The following is a 13,053-nucleotide window of genomic DNA, read 5'->3' on the forward strand; positions in this document are numbered from 1 at the left end:
GCCTCTTTCCTGGCTTCTGGAGCTTCTGGCCACCTTTGGTGTTCTTTGGTTTTGACACACATAACCCCGATATCTGTCTTCATGTCACGTGGGCCTCCCTTGGTCTGTGTCTCGGTGCGCAAACTTCCCCTTTTTGTAAGAACACCAGTCGTCCTGGTCGAGTAGCTCAGTTGGTTGCAGCATCGTCCTGATAAGCCAAAGTTGCAGTTTGATCCCTGGTCAAGACACATGCAAGAATCAGCCAATCAACGCATAAGTGGAACAACAAATTGATGTTTTTCTCTCCCTCTTTCTCTCTCAAATTAATACATTTAAAAAATAGAAAATAATAAAATATCAAGACACCAGTCATGTTGGATTAGAGCCCATCTTAATGACTTCATCTTAGCTTGAGCATCGGCAGACTCTATTTCCAAAGACAGTCACAGCCACAGGCACTGGGGGTTAGGGCTTCAATCTCTTTTCAAGGGGGCACACAATTCAACCCGTGACACCTCCTCGCAGAAACACTGAGTGGATTAAAGGAGCTAATGCACAAAGTGCCTGCCACACAGCGATCACTCAACAAACGTTCTGTATTATCACATTGTGACTTCACTGCAGAGTGGCTGCCGGTGTGTCCTGTGAGGTGAGGTGACTGCCGCAGGGACGCGTGACTGCATCCCTGGAATGTGGCTGCTGGTGGCTCCAGGATTTCACTGTGAGGACAAACTTGGAGGTGGACCGGAGTGGGAACAGCCACTGACAGTTCTGAAATCTCACACACAAATCCACAAAGACAGCAATGGTTCTGAAGACACTCTGAGTCCCACTTAATGTGTGGCTCTGAAATTGTCAGTTGTCCATCCATATCAGATACTGCCACTGTTGTTATCACTCCTTTGCGGTGGTTTGTAGGGGAGGCGATGGTCATCGCTGGTGTGGGTGGGGTGAGTACTCCCAAGATGACCCTGACACAGTCACCGCGTGTGCCACGTTGCTGTGGTCAGGCTGATAGCCCCAAGCTGCTGAGTCATGGGGTGACGTTGGAATCCCCACTATGTGCCTAAGCCCCTTCAGCAAGGCTGCGCTTTGGTGTGTGGCCACGTGGGTGGAGACGGCAGCTTTCTGGCTGGGAGGCACCAGACCATTGTGAGTGGGCGTGAGAGGCTCAGCCTCCCCCATCTGCGAGAGCAGACTGAGTCTCAGAGTGGTGCCTGCCTTCTGCTCTTAAGCTCCTTCTCTACTCAGCACTTTGTGAAGCCCAAGTTCAAAGTCCTGCGTGAAAGATCTGGTAACAAATTCTCTCCAACAAGGATACAAAGGTTTCATTATGACGCTTGCAAAAGGCCCCTATATATTTGTGCTTCCTTGTATTTGTTCTGGATTCCTGCTGCTCTCTGTGCTCATTTATAAAAATGTTGTAAGAGTTGGGGAAATTGAGGCCTGAGCAGACCTCCCGATAGGGCTGAGGAGAGACAGCCAGGTAGTAACTGTGGATCGACCTATTGGGCAGAGATCCCAGAAAAGACCATTACAGAGGAGAGTGTCGGGCGGTCTAAGCCATAACAAATACAGCTAGCTTGTATCAAGCATCTACCATCCCTGAGTACCAGATTCATGGGCCATTTTCTTTCATCTTCACAGTGATGCCGGAGTTATCATAATATTATTATATCTGCATTTGACAGATGAAGAAAAGAAATGAAGGGTTAGTGGCTTGCCCAAGGTCACCCTGCCAGGAAGTGGCAGATGAGCAATTTGAACCCAAGCCCGACCCCACGATGCTGGGCTGCCTTTGAGGCTGGGCTGTGACGAGGTTCTCCAAGGCTGGAGCAACTGAGTCTCCCCCTAGCCTGTGTCTCCACGAAAAGCCAGAGCCCAGAGGGCTGAGTGAGTACGGAGGCTCCTGTGGCCTTGTTAGGCCTGCAGATGTGGAGAGGAATACCTATCTAGTAACAAAAAGGGCCAGTTTACAAGAGCACACATCCTACGTGAGCCCATCGAAGTGATGTTCTAACGGGGACAAAGCCAGCCCTGGGGTGATGGCATCAGGGGGGTTAGTTACCTCTGAGGAAGCCTCCTGAGGTGATAAACATTGTTCACACCTGAATTGGAAGGTTAGCCCCCAGGTGAACAGATATGGAAAAGGTCCCTAAATTGCATGCTGCAGATTTGTGGTATATCTATTGTAGTTCGCACCTCAATTAAGTAAAAAAAAAAAAAAAAAAAAAAAAAAGACAAGGAAAAAAGAGAATATTTCAGTAAAAAGTGATGATTGGAACCAAAGGGATAAACCAAGGTCTCTTTCAAAAATAAAAGAAGTGTGTTTGGAGGAGTGGAGTGGAGCTAGTGATGGGACCTGGTGGTTTTAACAGCCAAGGTCTTGACTCACAGTCTGGCCCTTCCTCTCTTAAAAAAATTCCTAGTTGGCATTTTTCAGGATTTCCGTATGGGGAGGGAACTTTGCCAGTGGCGGGGGTGGGGTGGGGGACGACCACAAAATAGCTTCTTGTCACTCTCCTAATTCCTTTATGCATTTCCTCATTTGCCTTTCAATGTTTAGCAGGCGTTTGCGGAGGGCTTGCTTGGTCAGCACTATGCTACCTTCCCGGGACACAGCAGCAAGCAGACTCGCAAAAGCATCTCCTGTCACTGTCCTCGCCGAAGCTGAGATTCTTGTTACTTTAAAATCATAAGTAAAGTACACAGCATGTTTGTTGGAGAAAAATAAAGCAGGGAGAGGGTGAGGAGTGAAGTGTAGGTTGCACCTTCAAATGGGGTAGTCAGGCAAGGCTTCCCTGAGACGGTGACATTTCAGCGACAATTGGGAGAGTTCCAGGGGACTTGCTCCAGGCGGGCTGTGCGCGCACAGGTCTGAGGCAGGAGGGGCCTGTGTCTGGCGGGCAGCGGGGTGGTGGGGGGTGGGTGGGGGATGTGGGGGTGGGAGGTCATGAGGGGTGGCTGGAGGGGGGGATTGAGGGGAGCCATACATAGAGATCTGGGGAGTGATGGAGGGCGAAAGTGTATGAGGTGGGTTCTGTCCAAGGAGGTGGGGTTTTGAATGCAGGGTTGACCTGATCCAGCCCAGTATTTGTTAAGGGAGCGTGCTGCTGGGGGCTGCCCTGGGAACAGGCCAGCCGAGGCGGACGCCAGAGGCGAGACCTGCCTCCCTCACTGTGCTGCGTCTCCAGGTGGACCCCAGAGCAGCGAGAGAAGAAGGGGCCTTGCACCGTTCCTTGGGGGGGGGGGGGGTCACCAGGACAGGCTGGGACGGGTGAGGAGCAGCCCCAAGCCTCCCTGGGCAGGGTGTGCGAAGGCCTTTGGAGAACACAAAATGCAGACATGGGCCGTTTCCTTGTGATTCTCCTGGAGGCTTTCCAAGGAGGCAGAGGTTGCCTGGCGAGGTTCCTGGCTGCAGCCAGAGCGGGAGAGATGAGGTGGAGACCATGAGATCATCTTAGGCAGGGCCGTTCCCCCCTCCCATGCTCCGGGAATTGCTGAGCTCATCCCCTTCTCCCCCAGGTGAGCGTGGGGCAGAGCGCCCCGCTGGGGTGTGGCAGAGGGCCAGCGGGTGGTGCTCTTTTACAGGGGAAGTCTGCATTGAAGGGAGAAGCCCTGCTGTGTGGCTTGTGGCCATCCAGCTGTGAGTGGGACTTCCTATTTCTTTATCACGACCCTTTCTGCTTTTGTCCATCCCACTCCTTTCCTTAATCATGAAGCCCTTAGGACATCAGATTCTGGTCAGCATCAAATTGTCTTAAAAATAAAGCCTTAGGTCTGTGGAATATAAAAACAGGGTTTTGGTCAAGCTCAAGATAACTTGTGTTTCAGCTTCAAGCCCGTGAACACTGCCACAGCTGACATCAGGATCTGATACAAGGAGCAACTACTCCCTACCCTGGCCCCAAACAATCAGTAGAGCCCATGACCCTAACTTCCTTAGTCATCATGATTAATGATTTTCCCCCTATATAACCCATCCCCTGGAAGCCAGCAAGAAGCCGGGCCTTTTAACATTGGCTTACCACTGAGTCCAGGCATGATCCCATTTCCTCAACTAATAAACTACTTCCTTTGCTACAAACTCCTGTTCTAGTTTGATTGGACTTTGATGCACACAGGTGAATGGACTCCCTTTGGTCTGGTAAGCAAGCTCCCCCGCTGGGCTGCTCTCCCTCCTGCAAAATATAGAGCAAGGCCAGAGGCTCCTGCTTCTCCTTTCATTCTGCAACCATATCCAGAGAGCCCACTGCATGCCCAGTCTGCACCCTGGGATCTGGGCCTCAAGGAACCCAGTCCATGTGTCTCAGAGAGCTGAGCCTTGAGCTCCCCACTGGGGGGTTACCTCCTGAGGGGAGAAGTGTTACCTGCTTGTAGATGAGTCTCAGGTAGGCTGATGTCTTGGCTTGTCCTCATGGTCCATGTCAACTCCCCAAGGAAACATGCTACGCCTTATACTTGAAGACACATTGACAGGCTCCCCGTGGCCCTAGGTGTAAAAGCCTGTCTCTGTAACCTGGTCTTTGTGACTCCCACAATCAAGGCACCACCGCCCCTTCCCTTTCCCATCTGCTCTCCCCACCTCATTGGCCTCCTCAACCCTCAGAGGACATTGCTTTCCAGCCTCGGCTCTTGGTTGGCTATGCCTGGAATGCCCTCAACTCCACCAGCTAGACATTTGCAGAGTCCTTTATATTGACGTGTCATCCCCTCCTTTAGAGCCAAAAAGTTGAGAGATTTGCCGAAGTCAAATAGCTAGTATGAGACCTCCAGAGACTCCAGTGCTGAGGTCCTGACCACTCACAGGCTCCTCCCACTCCCAGCATGTGGGTCTCCCTGCTCCAATGTACCCTAGTTGTCCGAGGAGGGGCTAGGCCTCCTCGGCCTCCCAGTGTGGCCATGGTTGTTGTTGGGCAAGTGAGTTGTAAAATCTGTATTTTCTGGTTTTGCTCACTCTCATTGTTAAAGATGGCTGCTGCTCACGTGATGATGCTCTCACGTGACATAGTTAATTACCTTCTTACTTGGGAAGGGGCTTGGTTATGCTAATGTGTGCTGGAGGAGGGGACTGTCTCACCAAAAGGTTTTAAAAGGAGGAGTTAGGAGGCCATTTTGGAGAGGAGGAGACCACGTGGTTCCAGGGGAGAGAGGCCGCGTGGTTGGAGGGGAGGAGGCATGCAGAGGAGACTGAGTGAGGCTGGTGGGCCTTTGATTCTAGAAAAAATCTGAAAGATTCTCCTGGTTGTGGAACAGAAGAACATGTGAGCGGGTTTTGGTGCCGTGTGTTTGTTTTTACTCCTTGGCCAGTACAAGTACAAGTCTAGAATAAAGGAAAATGGCCCACCATTTCTTGGCTCTGTTGCTTCATTACTGTCTGTCCGAATCAAATGCGAACCTGCAAAAGCCAGGAGGCTGTGATGGAGGCCGGGGCTACTGGCTTTACAGTTGTCTGCATGCTCTTTCCCCCACTCCACTGGGACCATTTCCCACTGTCCACCTCAGGGCTGGGCAAGCAGGTGACAGCCACCCTGGGGCAAGACTGGCTCTCCCAGGTGGCCTTAGCTTTTCCTCCACTAGGCAGGTAAGGCTCACTGCTGCCCTGACATGCAGCAACCATGACTCACCCCCAGCCAGGGCACCGCCCCTCCCGCCCCGCCCCCCCCAGAGGAGCTGTGGAAATCACCTGGGTGGATCCGAGCTGGCAAGGCAGCCGGTCTGACCACTTTCCCTGCCTGCCCAGACCTCAGCAATGTGGCCCTTGCTATTCCCACCGGGATGATGGACTTAGGAAGATTACACTTTAGTCATTGATTTTTTTTTTTAACAGACAGAGTCAGAGAGAAGGATAGATAGGGACAGACAGGAACGGAGAGAGATGAGAAACATCAATCATCAGTTTTTCGTTGTGACACCTTAGTTGTTCATTGATTGCTTTCTCATATGTGCCTTGACCGCGGGGCCGGGCTACGGCAGACCGAGCCAGCAACCTTGGGTCCAAACTGGTGAGCTTTGCTTAAACCAGATGACCTGTGCTCAAGCTGGTGACCTTGGGGTTTCGAACCTGGGTCCTCTGCATCCCAGTCCAGCACTCTATCCACTGCGCCACTGCCTGGTCAGGCAAGAAGATTACACTTTAATTAACCCATCCTTCCTCCATCAAAATCCATCTATTCTACCATGTTACCTGAGATCATGAGAAAGATTTCCTAAGGAACCAGGCCTCAGATCCTGGGCTGCATCTTCCTCATGGATACTAATACTGCCTGCTAACAGTAGTCAACAGCTACCCTGTGTGCTCGGCACTGTTCTGGACGTAGCAAAGCTTTTGCCTTTCTCTTGGCTCTAGGTAGGAGGATGAGACGGAACAAAAAATTGTGTCCAACAGTTTAGATGCAGGCAGAGTTTCAGGGTGGAGAGGCAGCTAACCTGGGTCACTGTCAAGAACAGATTGAAGTCAAGTAACCTTTGTCTTCTGTCGCCATCAGCTTTTTCCAAGGCATCAATCAAGCTGCTTCTCAGAAGCACAGAGGATACTGCCTTTGATTCAGATCAAAGGTTAATGCAAAAGGAAGTTACCAATGCACGCCCAGCTTTGATGTTGTGACTTCATCTTTAGTAGAAATGGGAGCCAGCCAAGAAGTGAGAGTCCTGATGAAACCTGAGCTAAATCACGTGGTCAGACAGAGGGGCAAGAATCCAAGTAGGTTCAGATACAAAAGCAAAGTGAATGCCCTGAACAAAAATGCTAACGGAGGCGAGCTGGGGCCAGCATCACACAGTTTTCTAGAGCAGTCTCGTGAATTGGGTAGAGCCTACTGGTTCCCTCCATTGTGTCGGAGCTGATTGTATGCAGCTCAAAAAGCTGCCCTGAAAGCTTTCAGCAGACTCGTCTTTTGAAAGCACATAGTTTTGAACCCGGGGTGTGTGTGTGAGAGAGAGAAGAATGTGGTAGGTTAGCTCTAGGAGCCGGTCTCTTTGTGGATGCTGATTTTTAGAGCCCCACACCATGATTACAGATTGTTGACTTGATTTGCTAATTATACAGGGTGAGTCGGTGTCCTGCAGAGATAGTCAGCTCAGGGAGAGAGGTGGTTAGAGTGGGAGGCAGAAAACAATCCTGATTTTCAGCTCAAGGGAGTTTCAGGCACCAGGTCCAGAGATTCAAACCTGGAGAGAGTCAGGCGGAAGGAGAGAACAGGAAGAAAACTCCATGGGGAGGCCCCTGAGGGTTTAGGACCCTGAGGCCAGAGGGCAGCCCTCCCCTAGAGGTTCCTGTTCTCATTGGCCTCTAACCAATGGGCTTATTGTAAAACTGCTCCACCTTGTTCTAGAAGTTCCTTCAGGGAAGCAACTCTAGAGAAAAGAGGCCACCATGGTACATTGAAGGAAGCTCTAACGGAGTTGTTGTTCACTGATTTTCGATCAAGGGCTCTCGGTGATTTCTGGCATACCCAGGTATACCTGGGAGATATTGCAGGTTCCTTTCCAGACCACGGCAATAACGCGAGTTCTGCAATAGTCAGCCATTGGCGGTGGGTTTTGCCTTCAATTTGTAAAAAATAAACAAACCAGTATCTGTGAAGTTCAATAAAGCCAAGTGCAATAAAACAAGGTATTCTTGTATCTTGGCAAGAATTCAAAGAACTGAGTGACACAATGAGAAACTGACCTTCAATCCCCACATAATTTTGGGAACAAGGCTTCTGGACTCACACATGGATTAAAATAGAAAAAAAAAAATAGGGAAAGTATTGATAGTGATTCCTGCATCAATCTAGGAATAAATAACATTTATCAATGTATACATGAACATGCATTTTAAAAAATCCATCTCCATAAATAAAATTTAACTCTCTACATTTAAGTTGTTAACACAAAATTTGTAATGCACTTATGTGGCTTTGCTCAATTAGGTCTAATAACTGCAACAGCAACACTAGCCAGAAGGAACACCACTTCAAGATTTATTGTCCCAAGGACTTAAAATGGGAATTGAAATGCCTATTTTTGTTTCAAAGAACCATATTAGGGCATTCACTGAAAGACAACAAAGCACAAAAATGAATGACATATATGATGAAATCTTATGGGGGGCAGTGAACTGGAAACAGTTCATGGAGAAAAAGGAATGATGTAAAACTTCTGACCAGAATGTGTCTGTATGTTGTTTTCAAAGGGTGATGGTGAGCAGAGCGTTCCCCGAAGGGCATGGGCTCCAGTTTGTCATAAGTGCCAGCAGTCCAAGAAAATCACACCTGACCCCTTCCCTTTGGGATATAATTGAAGATAGAAATTTCAAAATTGAATTCCAGTGGTGCTCAGAAAAGAGGAGTCAGTGTACAGCACCCTTGTAATGCCCCTAACACATCCTTTGCAACTGAAGCTGTGATTTTAAAAATCCAATGTCAACTGAAAAGTACGTAAGGGCATACAGCCTTTTTCAAAGGTCTTGTAGGGAACATGTGAGTGAAGACAAAATCTAAGCAGCAGAGGTCAGGAGATGGACTTTTTAGGGAAGTCAAGGGTGGCTCCCAGGTGTCCAGCTTGCGAGTCCCCATTCATAGAGAGAGAATTATAGGAGGACGAGCAGGTCTAGGGAGGCAAAATTAGCAGGTTCATTTGTAGATGGGGTGAGTCAACCCTGATACTTAACTAGCTATTGCAATGCATGGATCTTGGCAATTAGGTTGCACGAAAGCCATAGGTAGGAGTTTATCACACAATATACGTGGCATATCACCAAGGCACAAATGGGACCCAAGTAACAGGCCACTTGAAGTATGGGGTCTGGAGCCTGCTATTAAATCCAAGTTTCTAAGACATCTTCCATGGTCTTTTGGAAAGCAGAAGAAATGGCAGGTTCTTAAGCAATAGACAAGCATAAGAAAGCACTAGTTCTTGGGTTTTTCTTAAAAAAAAAAAAGGATTTTATTTATTCATTTTAGAGAGCAGAGAGAAGCAGATAGGAGCAGGAAGCATCAACTCCCTTATGTGCCTCAACCAGGAAAGCCCAGGGTTTCAAACCTGCAACCTCAGCGTTCCAGGTCGATGTTTTATCCACTGCGCCACCACGGGTCAGGCACACTTCAGTCTTATTATTTAACTTAAACAACATTTCCCCCCATTGATTTGAGAGAGAGAGAGAGAGAGAGAGAGAGATGGAGAGAGAGGAAGGGTGGAAGGGTGGAAGGGAGAGAGAGAAAAGCATCAACTCATTGCTCCACATTCATTAGTTGCTTCTCCTACGTGCCCTGACAGGTGATCAAATCTGTGACCCTGGTGCGCAGGGAGGACACTCCATCCACTGAGACACCCAGGCAGGGCAGCACTTCAATTTTAAAGTCAGCTTGAAGGGTCAGCAGTTTGGAAGAAGAGAAAGAATTAAAGTTGTCAGATTAGACCTGCAACACAATGGCCTATCCTGTGGTGGCACAGCGGATCAAGTGTTGACCTGGAACGCTGAGGCCGCAGGCTTGAAACCCTGAACTTGTCTGGTCAAGGCACATATGGGAGTTGGCGCTTCCTGCTCTTTCCCCCTTGTCTCTCCTCTAAGATGAATAAATTAAAAAATCTAAATAAACCCCCGAAACACCTAAAACACACTGACCTTTTGAAAACATTCTTAAACATGACACATCCCCCCCACCCCCCACACACACACGCCCAGGATCACATACTGATAAAACTCCTTTCACAGGTAGGGAGAGAATTACAATTCTATCTTCAAGAAGTTGAATCTGAAGAGCTTTTGCTGAAATCTTTTGGGAGTAGTATTGATTATTGGTGGAGCCACTTAAAAGCTTTGAATCTAAAATCAGCATGTAAGCAAAAAGAAATATATTTTTGCATAGGTCCAAGATAGATGTGGCCTGGCAACAGATCCTGAGAGAAAATGCAGGATTTTAATTGACCACAAACCCCATGACTCAATAGCATACTGGTGTGGAAAGAAAGCTAATACTCTTTAATAGTCTGTATTAATATTCAACAGTGGTTTTACTGGCCACCTTTTTGTACTAGACTCTATAAACGCAAGGGAAAAAGAGTTATGGCTTCTGTGCTAAAATAAGCCCCTCATCCAGCAGGGGAGATAGTCTTTTCTTCCTAATTCCTATGCCAAAATGGAGCTGTAGCCCCCCCACCATCAAACAGCTGTTGGTCTTTTATGGGAAAGTTGCAAGACTAAACCCTCATCAGATAGGCGGATTATTTCTTGCTGTGTTTATACATTTCCTAGCAACCAAAGGGAATGCACGGCTTGTTTTTCTTTGTGACAAGCCCTGACTGGAAGGAAGGCAAGGAGCCTGTGCCACCAGGGTTTAGCAACTCCAGGCTCTGCCTTCCTACAAGATCTAGCCGGCATACCTGGGAGTTCCAACAGCAGGTGTCCGGTACACCCAGCTTTCTCTACGACAGCACTTGCAAACAATCTGTGACCACAAAAATCAGAGCTGCCTAAATACTTGTCCTTTCACTTGCACTGGTAAGCCTTCCTTGCAGATAGCTTTTAGGTTTGACTAGGTCTGGCCAATGGTAAAAAAAAAAAAAAAAGAAAAAAAAAAGAGGTACTCTGTCACCCCTGCTGAGGCTGTTCATTACTGGTGTGCCTCAACTATCTGCCTAGGGAGAAATAAAATTTCACCTACTCCAGAGTTCGTCCATTTCAGCAATTAGCATGAAGAAGCTCGACTAATACAACTTCCTTGACTTCTTCCTATGACGTTCCCGATGCCCTCCTCTGTGACTACTCCCTATTCTTCAGCAAGTCATCACTCTTGTCCTCGTATGGTCTTGTGTTCAACCCTCTTCATACTCAGATCTAAATCAAGTCTGGAAGAACTCAGTCCTAGAGTTTCAACTATCGCCCTTGTGGTGACAATTCCCCAAGCTATAAATCTCTTACCTGGGGCACTTGACTCGTGCCTTAAAAGTTATTCAAAATGTGATGCTTCAGAGGATTCATGGATAACTAACTGGTTTTTATAGAAACTGAAGTCTTAAGATATATAAATGACTTCTTTTCCCCCCTAAATTAACATTTTTTTAAAGCTTGCAACTTAAAGGGATTCTAACAGTTAATCATTTAAGAAGTAATATTAGCCTTGGCTAGATAGCTCGGTTGGTTAGCACCATCCCCAAGTATAGGTTGTAGGACTGATCCCTGGTCAGGGCACACATAGGAACAGTTCTACACGGCTCACAAAAATTAGGAGGTATTTCTTTTTTTTTTTTTTTTTAGAAAGGGGGGTGGAGAGAGAGAGGAGAGGAGAGAATGGGGGGGGAGCTGGAAGCATCAACTCCCATATGTGCCTTGACCAGGCGAGCCCAGGGTTTCGAATCGGCGACCTCAGCATTTCCAGGTCGACGCTTTATCCACTGCGCCACCACAGGTCAGGCCGAATTAGGAGGTATTTCATAATGAATGTAGAGTGATAAAATATCCTAATTTTTGTGAGCAGTGTATATTCATCTCTTCCTCACTCTTTAAAAAAAATAAACATTTTTTAAAAAAGCAATGTAATGCAAGTCCTGAGTTACAAATGGACAGAGAAACTCAATGGGCTTTGTAACTGTCAGTGGTGTAAAATTATGGTGGACATTCCCACTTGCCACTGCAGCTCACTTCAAGCTAACACATCACCAGACGTGCAGTTTTGCCTTCCATGGTCTGGGGCAAACCTTTCTACCTACATGGTGTTTCTATCCATTCCAGGCTCACAACCATGAGCAGGGCGACAACCTAGTGATTAGTTCAATTTTATAGAGGAAACAGAAACCACAGGTCTTACACTTAGCTTCCTTCCCAATTCATTTTTGCATGTTTCTCACACTTCAATGTGCATAAGATTTACTTGAGGGGTTTTTATTAAAAAATAAATTTGTATTGATTTTTAGAGAGAGGGAGAGAAACACTGACTTCTTCCACTTATTTATGCATCCATTGCTTGATTCTTGTACATGTCCTAACTGGAGGTTGAACCTGGAACCTTGGTGTGTCTGGGTGATGTTAACCAACTGAGCTATGTGGCCAGGGCCAGGGATCTTCTTAAAACAGGCTGGGGTCTCCACCTCGAGTTGATTCTGTAAGTCAAAGCAGGGCATGAGAATCTGCTTTTCTACCAAGTCCCCAGCTGCTGCTGGTCCTGGAACTACACTCAGCAGAACCACCGCCCTATGCCTAGAGCAGGTTAGTGCCAAAAGGGCGCCAGCTGGGTTGTCCTAGCCCTGCCACTAATCAGCTGTGACCTTGAACAGAGTATTTCAAAAGGCAGACCAAAGCTTCAAGATTCAATGATCTTTACTTTCCATGCACTGCTATTTTCTTACCTACCCATCCTAGCCTACCACTCCACACACAGTATTCGGGAACACGGAAGCGCAGGGTTGAGTACCTCCAGATCTTGCAAGCAGCAAAACCCCCTTATCAAGGCTCTTCTCCTGGTGACAATGCACTCGAGTAAAATTAATGTCCGGGATTTTCCTTCCTGATGTCCAGTTATAAATATAGCACATTTTCCTCTAAAGATAGAAATTGAAGATAGACAAGTGGCATTTAAAAAGACCTTAGAGTATATTTAGCCCGTAGGTGCTTTTTTTTCTTTTTTAACAGGGACAGAGAGAGTGAGTCAGAGAGGGATAGATAGGGACAGACAGACAGGAATGGAGAGAGATGAGAAGCATCAATCATCAGTTTCTTGTGACACCTTAGTTGTTCATTGATTGCTTTCTCATATGTGCCTTGACCTCGGGCCTTGAGCAGACCCGAGTGACCCCTTGCTCGAGCCAGTGACCTCAGGTCCAAGCTGGTGAGCTTTTTGCTCAAGCCAGATAAGCCCGTGCTCAAGCTGGCAACCTCAGGGTCTCGAACCTGGGTCCTCTGCTCTATCCACTGCGCCATCGCCTGGTCAGGTCATAGGCGCATTTTATCATTCTTGAAATCCAACAAAGACTTGCTTTAATATGTAATTGAACCCAAGAAGTCCTCACCAACTTATGAGGTTTTTATTAAAGCAACTAGTAGTATCACGCACAGGACACTGTAGAGCTGGACTTCGTGCAGAGGAATGAGGA

The sequence above is a fragment of the Saccopteryx leptura genome, chromosome 6 (assembly GCF_036850995.1).
Source record: "Saccopteryx leptura isolate mSacLep1 chromosome 6, mSacLep1_pri_phased_curated, whole genome shotgun sequence".
Taxonomy (NCBI): Eukaryota; Metazoa; Chordata; class Mammalia; order Chiroptera; family Emballonuridae; genus Saccopteryx; species Saccopteryx leptura.